The sequence below is a fragment of the Lepus europaeus genome, chromosome X, assembly GCF_033115175.1.
Source record: "Lepus europaeus isolate LE1 chromosome X, mLepTim1.pri, whole genome shotgun sequence".
In the NCBI taxonomy this organism is placed as follows: Eukaryota; Metazoa; Chordata; class Mammalia; order Lagomorpha; family Leporidae; genus Lepus; species Lepus europaeus.
The window spans coordinates 30,335,782-30,354,567 of NC_084850.1; the positions used below are offsets into that span (position 1 = coordinate 30,335,782).

Consider the following 18,786-nt stretch of genomic DNA (forward strand, 5'->3'; position numbering starts at 1 on the left):
TGATGGCCTGGTCATGAGTGATTTCCTCTTTGAGGCACAGTGAAGTATGTCCCATATTTAGGGCATCCAGAAAGGACACATTCAATTTATATAATAAAAAACACATTTTACTCAAAGGACGATTATCTGAAAGCTAGTGTACAGTGTGAGAGCTGATCCTTTATTAAATTTCCTATTCAAAGCCATGTTATTGCAATAATGACTTACTCAGCTTTCTCCCAATATCAAAAGATGACTCTGTCAGTAGCTATTTAACTGCTTTTTAATGAGTTATATATTATTCAATCTGTGAGGTCAATAGTTCATTGTGATGAAAAATATATATTCATAGTTTTCTCCTGAAAACTAGATGACCTTGTAGATACTTGGTCATGTTCATATAAATCAGTGTTTATGCATTTGAAGTCTTTATTTTTATGATACAATTTAAAAAATATGGGAAAGAAAGAGTAATAATCCAAACCATATATCTATACAAAGTTATATCTTTACAACAGCACAAATAACAAAAGTAAACAGAGGTGCATAATTGATAAAATATTACAGACTAAAAACAAAAGCAAATAAGTACTGAGATTGTGATAACCATATGAAATAAAGGCTTTCACTTTTATTAATAAAATGATTAAGAATAAATATCAATACTTAGACCCACACGATGATTAACATAAACATGTGTTAATCTAATTTTCTTGAAATTAAAATAAAATAAAAAGAATTGCTCAAAGGATAATTGGTAAAAGTCTCCTAGAGTTATATATCATAACAGAATGGCAATTACAAACTATCTCACATCATGTGAAAAAGCAAAATTCACTTGACAATCCGATATAAATGCAGAGCCACTATCATATACCTTTGTAACATCAAAATCAGAACAGAATAACATTTTTCATGAAAGCAATACATATAGAGTGTTGAAAATTCTCCCTGAGTTCTAAATGTCAGTAACCAAAGTTACTTGTCATTCTCATATTATCCTCTTCTAAAAAGCGATTTAATCACAATTATTTTGACTACTTGCATTGCAATTATGTTTGCAATATTGACGAATTATGCTACTTTGTCATAAGTACTTTAAATAATTATAGCACTTGTCAAATATCTCTAAATCAGATTATTTCATGCAAAAGCAAACTTAGTATGTCCATACTCAAATCATATTCTATTGTCCTTGATGTGACATCACATAATTTTGGTTGACAGATGATAACATTACAGATAAAGAAGCCTATTTTATCAGAGGATTATGCCTGTCATGGTATAGGAGATTCAGTGTCACTCACTAGCAGCCAGTAACGTTCTGTTTTGCAAGTCTGGGGAGTTAGGGATAAGGCTAGATGACAAGGTATCACAAACAGTTTACATCTTTCAGTACTTTAACACAAATGGACACATGAGTTTTTACCACTTTAAAGCTTTAAAGTTGAGATTTTAAGCTTCCACTTGAAAAATGAGATGCATGCCTATGATAGAAATGCTTCTACTCATCCCATTCTGGTTGCTAAACTAGTTTCTAAGTTGGAGAAAACATTTGTTACATCTTGTCAAAGCCTTGATATGAAGAAGACACTTCTTTCTCTAAGTGTCATACTTCCCAATGAGAGAGCATATATAATGCTATCATATATAATGGCTGTCAAAATATTCAGTATCTATAATCCTATCAATATGATCATAACTAACATGTAAATTAAAAAGAATCAGGAAACACAAAGATTATAGATGCTATGGGTGTCTCAATATATCCAAGATCTTTATATTCTCATCTATCCTCCCTTCCAAATAAATGTTCCACCTTCACTCTTTTCCTGCATCAATTATGGCAGCTCTTTCTGGCTACCCATTTCCTGTCTACCAACAAATTATTTTTGTTCCATCTTCTTTATATATACAAAATATAACAGCTTTTCCTCAAGACTTCTACTACTGTCACCATGTCTTCATTCATTTTGCTGTAGCAAAATAGCATAAACTGGTTGCTTATAATCTACAGAAATTTATTTCTTACAGCTCTGGAGACTGGGAATTCCAAGATCAATGCACCAGCAGATTTGGCATTTGACAAAAGGCCTGCTTTCTGGTTCAGAAATGTATGTTCTCTCCGTGACCTCATCAAGTGACAGGGTGACCTCACACTGCTGTATCTCCTTTATAAGGCACAGATTTTATCTATGAGAACACTGCCTTCATGTTTTAATAACTTCTCAAAGGCCCCAACTCTTAATACCATCACACTGGTGACTGCGTTTCAATGTATGAATTTGAGAATCAGAGGGCAAAAACAAACCATAGCACATGATTATCTAAGAAGCTATCATTCTTGATTGACTTACAGACAATTGTTACAGACAACTAACTGACCTATCCACTACCAACATCACCCATTCCTCGTCTATGTCTATAAATATAGTCTAGTATGTACATAACAATAAAAATATGATCTAATATATGAGAACTTATCATTACAATGACCCTCAATCTCAAAGTTTAAATGGATATCCTTACAATGACCAAAAATTTTAAATGTTCTTCCCCCTTCCATCTTTGACTTCATCTACTATTCTTTCCTCAATTTTATGTGCTCTAATTCCCTGACATTCATCAATACTACCTTCACTCTCAACTTTGGCCTGTGTATTTTATTTTTTTAAAAAAATGCTTAAAGCTAGCCGGCGCCGCGGCTCAACAGGCTAATCCTCCACTTTGCGGCGCCGGCACACCGGGTTCTAGTCCTGGTCGGGGCGTCGGATTCTGTCCCGGTTGCCCCTCTTCCAGGCCAGCTCTCTGCTGTGGCCAGGGAGTGCAGTGGAGGATGGCCCAAGTGCTTGGGCCCTGCACCCGCATGGGAGACCAGGAGAAGAACCTGGCTCCTGCCATCGGATCGGCGCGGTGCGCCGGCCGCAGTGCGCCTACCGCGGCGGCCATTGGAGGGTGAACCAACGGCAAAAGGAAGACCTTTCTCTCTGTCTCTCCCTCTCACTGTCCACTCTGCCTGTCAAAAAAAATGTTTAAAGCTTTTATTTAATGAATGCAAATTTCATAGCTGCAACTTTAGGAATATGGTGGTTCTTCCCCCAATACTCACCCTCTCACCCCACTCTCATCCCACCTCCTACTCCCTCTCCCATCTCATTCTTCATTAAGATTCATTTTTAAATAACTTTATATACAAATGACCAACTCTACACTAAGTAGTTTCAACAGTTTGCACTCACCCACCCACCCACACAACACACACACAACATAAAAAAAGTACTCAGAACAAGTTTTGCAGTTAATTCTCATAGTACAACTCATTAAGGATATGGGGAGTAAGTGTACAGTGACTTCTGTTGTTAATTTAACAATTAACACTCTTATTTATGACATCAGTTATCACCTGAAGCTTTTGCCATGAGCTGCCAAGGCTATGGAAGCTTCTTGTCACCACAAACTCTGTCAGTATTTAGACAAGGCCATAAGCAAAGTGGAAGTTCTCTCCTCCCTTCAGAGAAATGTACATCCTTCTTTGATGGCCCTTTCTTCCCACTGAGTCCTCAGTCACAGAGATCCTTCATGTAGGATATTTTTTGCCACAGTGTCTTAGCTTTCCATGCCTGAACTGCTCTCATGGGCTTTTCAGCCACATCCGAATGCCTTAATGGCTGTTTCTGAGGTCAGAGTCTTACTTAAAGTGATTGTCATTCTATGAGTCTGCTGTGTGGCCTGCTTCCCATGTTGGACATTCCCTCCTTTTCACTTCTGTCTATTATTATTACCATGGCCTGTGTATTTTATATTCTCCCAATAAGGCCAAGATAGTACTACATTATCTTTCTTTGTTCCTAATAAAAAGATAGATGTTTCATGTTAATTGGGTTTTGAAGGCTAGCATTCTTAGAAACATGCCACAGAAGCACCAGCGAAGCAGTTTTAATTATCTGAAAAACAGTTTACACGTTGGAAAGACACATTGGAAAGATTTGGAGTTCATGCAGAAACATGCCTATGCTATGTTCTTATAGGACCTAACTGAATATTAAAGGTACATATGTCACCTAAAGATCTAACATGTCTGAACAGTGAGATGCTGCACTAACATCAGCCACAGAAAGAAACTAGGAAAACAAAGGAAGGAACATGTTCTTAGAGAACAAATTGAAAGACATTTTCTTTATTAAAAGACTGATTTATATATTTGAAAGGCAGAGTTAGAAAAGGGAGAGAGAAAATATGAGAATCTTCCATCTGCCAGTTCACTCCTCAAATGGCTGTAACATCCAGGGCTGGGCCAGGTTGAAGCCAGGAGTCTAGAAATCCATCTGGGTATCCCACATGGGTGCAGGGGCCCAAGGACTTGGGCAACCTTTCGTAGCTTTCCCAGGCACATTTGTTTGGAGCTACATTGGAAGAGGAGCAGCCAGGATTCAAATCGGTGCCCATATGGGATGCAAGCATTGCAGGCCGCAGCTTAACCTGCTGTGCCACAATGCCCGCCCCTGAGAGATGTTTTCAGTGTAGAGTTGACAGAAGAAAACAAGACTCTGTGGGGCAGTCAGGAGAGAGAAAAAAACACAGTTGCTGGCAGCACCTCCAGCCACCTCGGCATCTACATGACTGGCTCTGGGCTGGGAAATACCATCTTGCCAAGATCATCTAGGAAAAAGCTGCCACGGACCCTGCCACCAGCAACTTGAACTGAGGGAGAATTCCACAGTCCCCACTGGCTAGTCTAGCCTGGGGAGCTGACAGGAGCCTGAGCAACTAAATTGCTCCATAAAGGAAAGCCACACTGCCTCCTCCCTTCTTTCCCCCAAGCAAAGCACTGGACTCCATTTGCTGTGGCAGAATCACTGCTGAACTCTGTCCAGACTGAATGAACAATGAGCAGTCCTGGTGCTAGCAGAGCCAGACATAGGGCAACAGATGTGGCAGAGAGCAGAACCCCTTCAACCTGTGACTTTGGGAGTTACAGCAAATGCCACAGAGCTAAGAAAATCACAGGTTGTGTATGGTTTCCATGTACTCATCCAGTCTCCAGTCTTGCTCCAGAGACCAGAACACCCTGAATATTAGGGATGGATCTCACAATGGAGTCAGGGGACTCACTGGGGAATGAGTCTGTGTTCCAGATGGTATGCAGGCCTGAATGGATAAAGTATTCTGGCACTAATTAGCTAATTCAAACAGGCACAGAGCTGCACTAGAACTTAAAACAAACCAGTTGGCTCCAACATCCCCTCTCGCAACTGACTATAGAGAGAGATGCTGGACCATGATCATCTTGGGTGTCACTCTGGACTCTTCCTCCACTCAAAAATGGTGGCTTGAGTTCCCTGACTGTACCCAGAAAACACCCATAAAGCTCAAGTGTAAGCTTTAGGCACTCTACAGAGCCCCAGAGGCAAATCTTCAGGTTTAAAGACTTCAATAATAATAAAGAAAAATCCTCCAGATATGATAGAAACAAAAGATTGCACCACTGTACAAAAATCAATGTACACAAGAAATATCAGCAATGAAGTCAATATGACTCCTGAAAGGAACACAATATTATGTTAATAGTGAACCGTGAAGAAGGGGAGGTTGATGATATATCTGAAAAGTAATTCAAAAGAATGATTGTAAGGTTGCTCACAAATACAGAGAAGCAGTTAAATGAAATTAGGAAATTGCCACAGGACATGGATGAGAAATTCTGCAGAGATAGTGATACTGAAAAAAGAGAAATATTAGAAATGAAATATTCAATAAAACAAATAAAAACACAATGGAAAGCTCAAAAAACAGACTTAATGAGGCAGAAGAAAAAAAATATCTGATTTAGAAGGCAGGTCTTTTGAAATATCTCAGTAAAATAGAAGAAATATAAAGAATGAAAACAGTGTTGAGGAGCTAGGTGGTACCATCAAACAAATATAAAAGTCTTGGGAGTTTCTATAAGAATAGAGAAAAAAGAATGACTTGGAAAATCTATGCAAAGATATAACAGCAAAAAGATCTGGAAAAAGATATGGACATCCAAATACACGATGCACATAGAACCCCAAATAGGAATGATGCACAAAGATCCTCACCAAACATCAAACTTTCAAAAGTAAAACACCAACCGGCGCAGCGACTCACTAGGCTAATCCTCCGCCTTGCGGCACTGGCACACCGGGTTCTAGTCCCGGTCGGGGCGTCGGATTCTGTCCCGGTTGCCCCTCTTCCAGGCCAGCTCTCTGCTGTGGCCAGGGAGTGCAGTGGAGGATGGCCCAAGTCCTTGGGCCCTGCACCCCATGGGAGACCAGGAGAAGCACCTGGCTCCTGCCATCGGATCAGCGCGGTGCGCCGGCTGCAGCGCGCCAACCACGGCGGCCATTGGAGGGTGAACCAACGGCAAAAGGAAGACCTTTCTGTCTGTCTCTCTCTCACTGTCCACTCTGCCTGTCAAAAATTAAAAAAAAAAGTGAAACACCAAGAGAATACCCTATAATTTGCGGAAGGGAAATGCTAAGTCACTTTTAAAGAAACTCAATAGCTAAGACATGGAATCAACCTAAATGTCCATCAACGGATGACTGGATAAAGAAACTATGGGATATGTACTCTATGGAACACTACACAGCAGTAAAAAACAATGAAATCCGGGCATTTACAACAAAATGGAGGAAGCTGGAAAACATCATGCTGAGTGAAATAAGCCAGTCCAAAAGGGACAAATATCATATGTTCTCCCTAATCGATGGCAATTAAACGAGCATCTAAAACGATACCCACTGAAGTGAAATGGACACTATGTGAAACAATGACATGTTCAGCCCTTGGCTAGACTGTTGAGGAACAACTTATTATTTTATTCCTTTTAGTATTTTTGTTGTTGTTGTTGTTGTTGCTCCGTTTGTTCTACTTAATACCACTGGTTGAACTCTGTAATCAATACACAATCATCCTTAGGCGTTTAAAATTAACAGAAAAGTGATCTCTGTTAAATATAGGAGTGGGAATAAGAGAGGGAGGAGATATATAAGTCGGCACATGCTCACTCGGACTTACCTCCAATGGTGGAACTAGAAATGTGCCAGGGGATTTCAACTCAATCTTATCAAGGAGGCATGTACCAAGCCAGCGCACTTGGTAAAGTGATAAGTGTAAGTACATAACCGATCAAAAAGATAGGGTGTCCAAGAGATTTCACAAATAAGACCAGTGTAAGCAAATAATGAAGGATAGAATTAAAAGGGGGAAAATGATCCTGCGGGGGAAGCAGGACACACAGCAGACTTATAGAATGGCAAACGCCCCAAACAGCACTCCGGCCTCAGAATCAACCCTTGGGGCATTCGGATCTGGCTAAAAGGCCCATAAGAGTCTCACAGGCATGGAAAGCCATGGCACAGTGGCAAAAACAACCTAAATGAAAGATCTTGGTGAACAAGACCCCAGCAGAAGGAATAGGCCATCAAGGAGGGAGGCGCCTTTCTCCGAAGGGAAGAAGGAACCTCCACTGTGATGCGGCCTTGACTAAACAAGTTCAGAGTTGGTGAACTAAACAAGTTCAGAGTTGGATTCCATAGCCTAGACAGCTCATGGCAAGAGCCTCGGGTGATTACTGACGTCATAAATAAGAGTGCCAATTATTAAATCAACAATGGGAGTCACTGGGTACATGCTCCCCATGTAGGATCTCTGTCCTTAATGTGTTTTACTATGAAACTTAAAAACAACACTACTAGTCGAACAATACCCTATACCTTGTGTGGTTGTGTGAGTGCGGCCTGTTGAAATCCTTGCTTAGTACATACTAAGTTGATCTTCTGAATATGAAGGTAATTGAAAATGAAACTCGATGAAGGGCGGAATGGGAGAGGGAGTGGGAGAAGGGAGGGCCGCGGGAGGGAGGGAGGGAGGTTGGGGGGGAGCCACAATAATACAAAAGTTGCACTTTGTAAATTCACATTAATTAAATAAAAAAAATTGAAAATATTTAATCTTTATAACAAAAAACAGTAGGGGAAATGGACACAAGTTATGAACAAATAATTCACAAAAGGAAATAAGCATATATAAATAAAATTAATTTCACGATTAATCATGTACTTTTGGATAAAAAGTACAGCAACAATGGAAAAATATTTTTCTTTCTCCTTCATTTCTTATTTCAGTTAAGTTGCAGCTTTTCCCATTGATTATCCAAACCAAATACCTTGACATTAAAGTTGACTACACTACTTCCTCAAAAATGGGGCAATTTGAGCTTCAAAAAAAAAAAAAAAGAAGAAGAAAGAAAGAAACTCCCTAGAGGCCAAGAGACAATAGACATATAGTCCAAGTTCTAAAGGAAACCATATGGCTGCTGCGGTGTAGCAGGTAAAGCTGCCACCTGCATCCCATATGGGCATCAGTTGGAGACCTGGCTGATCCACTTCTGATCCAGCTCTCTGCTGTGGCCTGGGAAAGCAGTAGAAGATGGCCCAAGTCCTTGGTCCCTACACCTGGCTCCTGGCTTCAGATCGGCACAGCTCCAGCCATTGCAGCCTACTGGGGAGTGAACCAGTGGATGGATGGAAGTGCACTTTCTCTGTGTGTGTGTGTGTGTGTGTGTGTAACTCTGACTTTCAAACAAATAAATAAACCTTAAGAAAGGAACCCATAATATTTTATCAGTAAAGCTCTTATTCATAAATGAAGATGAAATAAAAACTAAAACAAGCAAAAACTGAAAACATTTGTCTATCACCCTTACAAATGATTGTTAAGGATGTACTACATACAGAAAAAGAAAGACAATCAGCATCATGAAAGAATGAGAAGGCAGAAAACCTCCTAGTCAAATCAAAAAGGAGATTGAAGCCAAACAACATGATTTTTTATGGAAAAATGGCAGGACTAAGTCATTACGTAGCAATAATAGCCTTGAGTATAGATGGACTAAATTACCCCCCCAATTAAAAGACACAGATTGGCTGAATGGATTAAAAAAAAGATACACTCTGATGTTGCCTACAGGAAATTCATTTCACCAAAAAAGGTACACACAGACCAAAAGTGAAAGAATGAAAAAAAATATATTCTATACAAACGGAAATCAAATGTGAGCAGAAGGGGGCAGGTGCCATGGCTCACTTGGCTAATCCTCTACCTGCAGCACTGGCATCCCAAATGGGCACTGGTTTATATTCCAGCTGCTCCTCTTCCAGTCTAGCTCTCTGCTATGGCCTGGGAGGGCAGTGGAGGATGGCCCAAGTGCTTGGGTGCCTGCACCCACGTTGGAGACCAGGAGGAACCACCTGGCTCCTGGCTTCGGATCTGCATAGATCCGGCCGTAGTGGCCATTTGGGGGGTGAACCAACGGAAAAAGGAAAACCTTTCTCTCTGTCTCTCTCTCTCACTAGCTCTATCTGTCAAAAAAAAAAAAAGAAAAAAAATGTGAGCAGAAGTAGCTATACTCATATCAGAAAAAAATAGACTTTAGAACAAAAACTGTTAAAAGATACAAAGAAAATCATTATGTAATGATTAAGGATCAATTCAACCAGATATGACTATAGTAAATGTATATACACCCAGGGCACACCATTTCATAAAACAAATGTTAATGGATCTAAAAGGAGATATAAGCTCCAATATGCTAATTCTGGGGGACCTCAACACCCCACCTTCATCACCAAAAGATCAATAAAAAATAAAAAAAAATAAAAAACAGAAAACCGAGCTAATCTACACTATGGTCCAAATGTACCTAACAGATATCTACAGAAAATTCCAGCCCACAGCTGTAGAATACATATATTCTTTTCATCAGTGCTTGGAAACTTTGATAGACCATATACTAAGTCATAAAGCAAGTCTCAGCAAATTAAAACAAAATAAAATCATATGTATCTTTTGCAGAGAGAGGGAGAGACAGAGAGAGCTCTTCCATCTACTGGTTCACTCCCTAGATGGCTGCCATGGCCAGGTATGCACCAGGCTGAAGCCAGAAATCAGGAGCTTCTTCTTGGTCTGCAACATGGGTAGCAGGGGCCCAAGCACTTGGGCCATCTTCTGCTGCATTTTTCAGGCCATTAGCAGGGAGCTGAATTGGAAATGGAGCAGCTGGGACAGAAACAAGTGCCCATATGGGATGCTAGCATTGCAGGCTACGGTCTTACCTGCTGCACCACAATGCTGGCTCCTTACAAATTTTTAGGGAAGAATTAATACCAATTCTTCATAAGCTATTCAAAATAACTGAAAGGGAGGGAATCCTACCAAATTCAATTTATGAGGCCAGTGTTACCCAAATTTGAAAATCAGAAAAAGACATAACATAAAAAAAGAACTATAGACTAATATCCCTAATGAACATAGATGCAAAATTCTCAACAAAATACTAGCAGGTTGAATCCAACAACACATCAAAAAGACCATCCACCCAGACTAAGTGGAATTTATCTGAGGGACTCAGGAATGGCTCAATACATACAAATCAGTAAACATGATACATCACATCAACAAAATGAAGGATAAAAAGCATACAATTATCTTAATAACTGCAGAGAATCTATTTGGTTAAATACAGCAACTTTTCATGATAAAAACCTTAAAAAATTGGGTATAGAAGGGGAATACATTATTACAATTAAAGCAATAAATGACAAACCCACAGCCAGCATCATATTGAATGGGGAAAAGCTGGAAAAATTTACTCTAAGATCTGGAACCACACAAAGATACACACTCACACCACCATTATTCAACATAATCCTGGAAGTTTTAGCCAGAGTCATTAGGCTGGACGGAAAAACAAAAGGATACAAATTGGAGAGGATGAAGTCAAATTATTCCTGTTTGCAGATTACATGATTCTTTATATAGGGGAGCCAATAGATTCCATAAATAGATTATTAGAACTCATAAGAGAATTAGGCAATGTTTCATTATATAAAATCAACACACGAAAATCAATAGCATCCTTATTTACCAATAATGTTCTGTCTGATAAAGAAGTTCTAAGATCAGTCCCATTCACACTAGCCACAAAAAATTTAGATACCTTGGGATAAATTTAACCAATGATGTAAAAGATACTTACAATGTAAATTATAAAATATTAATAAAAGAAATAGAAGAAGATAAAATGGAAAAATCTTCCATGTTCATAGGTTGGAAAAGTTAAGATAATCAAAATGTATATACTGGCCAATGCAATTTAGAGATTCAATGCAATCCCAAACAAAATTCCAAGGAAATTTTTCACTAAATTAGAAAAATGAATCCTAAAATTCATTTAAAAACACAAAAGACTCTGAATAGCCAATGAAATCTTAAACAGCAAAAAAAACAAAGCCACAGGTATCACAATACCATTTTTTAAAACATACAAGGCTGTTATAATGAAAAGGGCCTGGTAATAGAACAAAAATAGACATGTAGCCCAATGGAACATAACAGAAACCCTAGAAATTAATGCACACCTCTACAACCAACTAATCTTTGAGAAATGAGCTACAATTATTCCTTGGAGAAAGGACAGTTTCTTCAGTAAATCATGTTGGGAAAATTGGATTTCCACGTGCAGAAGTTTGAACAAGACTCTTACCTTACACCCTATACAAAAATCAACTCACAATGGATCAAAAATCTACACTTTACCTGAAACCATCAAACTACTATAGTAAAATATAGGGGAAATACTGCAATACATTGGCCTAGGCAAAGACTTCTTGGATAAGAATCCGGAAGCATAGTCAATAAAAGCAAAAATAGACAACTGAGATTACATCAAGTTAAGAAGCTTTCACACAGGAAAGGAAACAATTATCAAAGTTAAGAGGCAACCAATAGAATGGGAAAAAAATCTATAAGCTATACATCTAACAAAGGATTAATTTCCAGAATATATAAAGAGCTCAGGAAACTCAACATCAACAACAACAACAAAAAAAATAAATCCAGTAAAGAAATGGGTAAAATATATGAATATCCATTTTTCAAAGGAGGAAATACAAATGGCCAATGCACATGAAAAAAATGCTCAGGATCACTAACTATCAAAGAAATGCAAATAAAAACCACAATGAGGTATCACCATACTCCAGTTAGATTGGCTATTATCCAAAAGTCAAAAAGTAACAAATGCTGGTGAGGTTGTGGAGAAAAAGGTACCCTTAATACACTGTTGTTGAGAATGCAAATTAGAACAATCATTACAGAAAACAATAAGGAGAATCCTCAGAAAACTAAAAATAGATCTACAATACGACCCAGCTCTCCCACCCATCGAATATATCCAAAGGCAGTGAAATCAACATATGAAAGATATACCTGCACTCCTGTGTTTATAGCAGCTCAGTTCATAGTATAAAAGACATGCAATCAATTTAGGTGTTCATCAACTGATAATTGCATAATGAAAATGTTGTATATATAAGTAACTGAATAGTAGCCATAAAATAGAATGAAATCCTGATATTTGCAACACAATTATTGCAACTAGAAATCATTATGCTAAGTGAAGTAAGCCAGATCCAAAAAGACAAATATCACCCATCATCTCTTGTTGGTGGCAGTTAATACATATAGAGAATAAAAACTGTGTGGATGCCTTATCATTTGATATTTAATTATAAATACTACTTCACTGAATCATACCATTTTAGTTACAACAAACTCTTCTTTACCTACATTATGATCATTGTCGTGAATACCTCACTCTTTGGTATTAATACCTATCTTTAAGAAAAATAGTACATATGTATATAATGCCTACATTTAAAGTGAATTTGACAGTGTTAAACATTGTAAAATAATTCTGAAATGTAAAAACTGAATATGGCAAAATACTGTACATAAAAGTAGGATGCATTGATAATCATATGATATATCTATGGTATTTAAACATTAATGATAGACGTCTGTTGTAGACTCAAATCATTTAATTAGAAAACATAGCAGGGGCCAGCACTGTGGCATATTGGGTAAAGCTACCGCCTGCAGTGCTGGCATCCCATATGGGCACCCGTTTGCATTCCGGCTGCTCCACTTCCAATCCAGCTCTCCGCTATGGCCTGGGAAAGCAGCGGAAGATGGCCCAAGTCCTTGGGCCCCTGTACCCATGTGGGAGACCCGGAAGAAGCTCCTTGCTCCTGGCTTTGGATCGGCACAGCTCTGGCCATTGTGGCCAACTGGGGAGTGAACCAGCGGATGGAAGGCCTCTCTCTCTGCCTCTCCTTCTCTCTGTGTAGCTCTTTCAAGGAAAATAAATCTTTTTTTTTTTAAAAAGAAAACATAACAAAGACATGCAGGACTTTGGGGTACACATATGTGTGAAAGAGAAGAGAGTTGTCTATTGGAAATAATTAACCTTGTTTCTTGAGAGTGATGACTAATAAAAGTTAGTGGGTAATAAACCATGCTATGTACACAAATAATAAAACTTTGGTCCTTTTCATTGACCATATTTTCAAAGCAAAAATATTCATTTAGATATGTTTGGTTTGTTTTTGATGAATGAATAAATATGCTTAAGAAACTCATGATGTCCTAAGTATTATTAATATGCAAAGTTGTCTCCACTTTGATTAGGAGCATGATATAGGACCATGATGAGGCAGAATTCTGTATGCTGATTTTTGTTCTTGTTTTCTTGCTTGCATTAGAATCAAATACAATAGAGAATGAAATCAATTATACAGAGTAAATTAGGGATTGAATCTTTAAAATCAATGGTAAGTCCTGAGGACAAATGTTTGTGGGAAAGAGTCCAACTTAATATTTAAGATAGGATTATCTCTCTTATGTAAAGTAATTATTTTTATTTCAAAAAGCAGTTAATAGAGGAATAGGCTATTGGAAATTCTCTTCTGTCATGAAATTCTCCTTTTAAAACATGCTAAAAATATTAAAACCTGAAGCTGAATAATTGAACTAGGTATAGGAACATTTGTATTGTCAAAGAAGTCTCTTGTCTTACGAGTACCTATTAATAAAATCCCAGCCAGAATAAAATAGTGGCTGACATTTATTCCATGCTATTACAAATAATTTTGTGTACCATATTTGAACATGTATTTTTTGATATCTCCTATTGTACATTACATGACTTCCTACTGCATGAGGCAAATAATGAAAATAGCAATCATCAAAGTTACAATTCTTCCAGTCCTATTAAAGTCGACTCCAGAAAATTTTAAAAAATGCTATTGGGTTTTTTTTTCTGATTTGTTTTTAGCTGTTATATTGTTTTACTTTATAAAATTGTGAGGCTGGTATGTCAGTCTCCACAGGCCTAAATATTATGAGACTACGTTTTTCTTCTGTGAATATCAGTTGTAGAGGGCATAGGTTAAGATAAAATATCTGGCCAGCACCACAGCTCAATAGGCTAATCCTCCACCTGCGGCACTGGCACACCGGGTTCTAGTCCTGGTCAGAGCGCCAGATTCAGTCCCTGTTGCTCCTCTTCCAGTCCAGCTCTCTGCTGTGACCCAGGAGGGCAGTGGAGGATGGCCCAAGTGCTTGGGTCCTGCACCCGCATGGGAGACCAGGAGAAGCACCTGGCTCCTGCTTAGGATCAGCGTGGTGCGCCGGCCGTAGCAGCCATTGGGGGATGAACCAACGGAAACGGAAGACTTTTCTCTCTGTCTCTCTCTCTCTCACTGTTCACTCTGCTTGTCAAAAAAAAAAAAAGATAAAATATCTGCAGATCAAGCAAAAATTTTATTTGGAACTATAAGACTTAACAAAACTTGAGGCTGTGTGTATAAATTAATATTTAAATAGGAATAGAATGTCATTTATACATTTTGTTAGACGAATAATGATGCCTTTTGCACAGACTTAAAGCATGATTTTATGTGTATCAAATCTGAAGTAGTAAGCTACTTCTTAAAAAACAATCCCAATTTGAGCAACTAAGGAACATTGAATTTCATATTAACATATTATTGTTTTAAATAATTTGTTTAAAGTAGATCCATAGAAAACTTTTTAAGGAAATCACCCCCAAAGAAAAGCTTTATATCCTTCTCAGGGAATTAAGTGATCTATTTTGTTACAGAACTTGACCCAAATCCAGAAGATTATTTGTTCCCTCTGGTTAAAGTCTCCAAGAGCAGAAGTAATTTATTCTTGAATACATACTTGGTTTTTCATGATGTTTTTCATGATTATTACAGTAATGTTAGCTTATTTTCAAAAAAGAAGTCTGAACTAATACAAAGCAAGGGGATTCCATTCACACTGGGTAATATCAAGAATCATTACTAGCTGCCCAGATTTTTATAGCATCAATAGAGACTTAGTCAATATTTTCTCATAATACTTTATGTTTAATTAATTTCAGGGATGAAAAATTGATGTTTTTCTCCCATTGTTTAAAGATTAACCTTGAAACAGCATTCTTACATTTTGTATTGTAGAAATGAACAAAAAGTTTATGGGAAACATCAATTCAATATGATATGAATTTTTAAGCCATGGATAAAGATCAACCATTCTCTGATGTCTACAAGGGGGAAGAAAGTGAGGAAATTAGCATATTTATTGTGTTTCTATTTGCATTTTTATTCCCAAAGCTAATTACATTAAAGAAGCCTGACTAAATTATGAATTGTTATTATTAGATGTTTATGGTGATTACATTTATTTAAGCAACATACATAACTGTCCAATTGTAACATATCAACTTAAGTTCTATGGCAAATAAGCTTTATTTAAATACCAAGAACATTATAGAGTTAATGCAGACTCCTAAGTGCTATCTAGTAGTCACTAAGTTTTTCTGATATTTTTGTTACTATTAACAAAGAGAACAGATTTAATATAGTTCATATATACAATTCTAAGAATATAATATTTCCTTCCTCCATCCCACCCTTCTCTCCCTCCTCCTTTCCTTCTTTATAATTTTTGAGGTAACATACTTTTAATTAACATTATAGTCAAGGGCTTAATGCTCCACTAAATAAAGATATAAACAATTAAAAAGATTCTAATTCAGCAGTAATACAGGCAAGGGCTACAAACAACAATCAATTAATAATAGAAGCTGTTATTTCCAGTGCGCAGGGAGAGTTTTCATATCCTCAAACATTGGAATCTGGTTGCTACCATATTAACAACCTTGCAAACAACATGCTAACCATTTTAAGAAAGTTTTAAGAGAATAACTAGCAACCCCAAAGGTGGAAAAAGCCCTAATAATCCACAGTTGTGAGAATTTGCAAAATTACAATTGTGACTGACTACTATACATGCCACTCTTCTGAAATACTCTTTAAAGCAGTGTACTGCACAACAAAAGATCTTAACAAAAATATGACCTACACAAAATTTCTCCACAAATTTGTGTCTGTCAAACATTTAGTTAACTTTTTCACTTGAAAAAAATAAATGCGGGCCGGCACCGTGGCTCAATAGGCTAATCCTTTGCCTGCGGCACCAGCACCCCGGGTTCTAGTCCCGGTAGGGGCTCCGGATTCTGTTCCGGTTGCTCCTCTTCCAGGCCAGCTCTCTGCTGTGGCCCAGGAGTGCAGTGGAGGATGGCCCAAGTGCTTGGGCCCTGCTCCTGCATGGGAGACCAGGAGAAGCACCTGGCTCCTGGCTTCGGATCAGCACGATGCAGCGGCCATTGGGGAGTGAACCAACAGTAAAGGAAGACCTTTCTCTCTGTCTCTCTCACTGTCCACTCTGCCTCTCAAATAATAATAATAATAATAATAATAATAATAAAGAAAAATGCAATAGAAAGCAAGACACCATGTTTCACTGTCTCAGTTAATCCTCCAATTTTGTGGCTAAAACACATGACACAAACAGAATCACAAATGAAATTAAGTTCACAACAAGTTCTTGACAGCACTGACTAGTATACATAGGAAGGAAAAATTCTAGATTTGGGGAGAAACATTGCCACTCCTATCGTCTCCTATCGCCTGCTTCTGTTCCACACTTTCACGCTTACAAACCTTTTAAGTTGCTCTTGGTTTCCTCAGTTTCCTTGCCTTTGGGGCTCTGGATCTGCTTGCCCTGACGCTGGAAGATGCCGCCTGCGCTGTGGTTTTCTGCTTTAACACTGTCCAATCAAACGCATAGTCATATTGGTAGTTCAGGGTCCCGAAAAGGTTGCGGAAGAGCTGCCTCAGATACGTGTAATCCGGGGCCTCCTCAAACTTCAGGCCACGACAATACTTCAAGTATGTGGCAAACTCTTCAGGGAACCCCTTGCATAACACTTCAACAGGCGTGGACATCTTCTTCTCACGGATTTTCTCAAAAGTTTGCTTCACCGTTGCAGCCCTTACTCGTTGCCAGGGCAGGCTGCCTCTATTAAAATACATCAAGACATAGCCTAAGGACTCCATGTCATCCCGGCGACTCTGCTCCATACGGAGATGTGCATTGATGCTAGCATACTGAGCGGTGCCAATGAAGACTTTAGCCTCGCCGCACGCTATGTGTTTCTTTGTCCTGTTGTCCCGGTACGCTTTGGCCAAACCAAAATCAATCAGGAACACCTGGTCCTGTACCGAGAAGGAGGGGTCCTGAGAGGTACTCGCAGCTCTGCCTCTCTTCCTCCTCCGCACTGGAGAGTCCAAGCACTTCTTACAGGAACCCTCAGTGCCCATTAGAAAGTTATGGGGCTTAACGTCTCCGTGTATGAAGTCCTTCGCATGCACGTACTCTAGCCTCGTGATCATCTGGTCGGCCAACATCAGTACAGTTTTCAGCGTGAACCTCCTGGAACACAAATTGAAGAGGTCTTCGAGGCTAGGTCCCAGGAGATCCATGACTAGCACATTGTAGTCTTTCTCCTGCCCATACCACTGGATGCGGGGGATGCCAACCCCACCCTGGAGAATCTTATAGAGTCGGTGCTCTTCCTGCAGTGTGGGGCTCGCGGCGTGCTGCGATTCCAGCTTCACGGCCAACTGCTTGCCGTCGGTGATGTTAACAGCCAGAAAAATGTCCCCGAAGCCACCAGACCCTATCTTCCTTAGCAGCTCGTATTTCTCTGCCACAAGGAATCTGGCCCTGGCGCCGCTGGTGCTCGCCATCCTGACACCCAAGATGGAGGCTGCGTGCCGAGGGCGCGACGCAGGCCTCGACGGCTCGCCCACGGGGCACAGCCACACGGGTGGCAGCGGGAAGCAGACGCCGGAGGCCTCCGAGGACGTTTCCGGGCCCGGCCTCGAACCGCGGGGACACGTTCACCGCCACTCGGGCCCCTGTTCACCAGTACGCGCCGATTCCGCGAGGTGGTTCTGCGGCTGGCCCGCTGGCCCACTTCGTGGTTGGCCGGCAGGCCCACTTCTTCCCCGGGCGCTTCCGCTGCCTTGCTTTCCGGCCGCGTCGCGACCTGGAGACGCGCTGTGGTAATTTCAGCAGGTGAGCCATCTTCATCTTCCTTAGTACGTGGTAGCTTAGAATCTTGGGCCTTCTCACTCTGGGAGTATATCAGTGTCCCCGAGGCTCCCTCCATTCTTGAGCCTTTGGGCTACCACTGGGAGTTAACCATTGCTTCCTCTCTCAAGGCTTTTGGAATTGGACTTAATGTTATATCCAGGCTTCCTGGGTTTCCAGCTTGCAGATGGCAGATCATGGGACTTCTCAGCCTCCATAATTGAGTACTCAACTTCAAAGTCAGGCTGCCCTGTAATGGTTCTTTCCGCCCCCTTGATCCAGGCCGCGGTGTGTATTACAAGTCTTCTTGGAATCGGCTACAGGACCTGTGCCACTTGGCCAAGGTTTCCTGTCCTGTCCTCAGTATCTCTAACAGGGAACTCTATGACTTTGAAGTTGAGTACTAAGATAAAAACAACATGCCTACTGTGTCGT

At 39.6% G+C, this 18,786-nt stretch overlaps 1 pseudogene; it reads right to left on the bottom strand.

Annotated features, from left to right (window-relative positions):
• Positions 1-16,908: 16,908 nt before the first annotated feature.
• On the bottom strand, positions 16,909-18,005 carry LOC133752533 (casein kinase I-like; annotated as a pseudogene).
• Between the last annotated feature and the right edge of the window lie 781 nt (positions 18,006-18,786).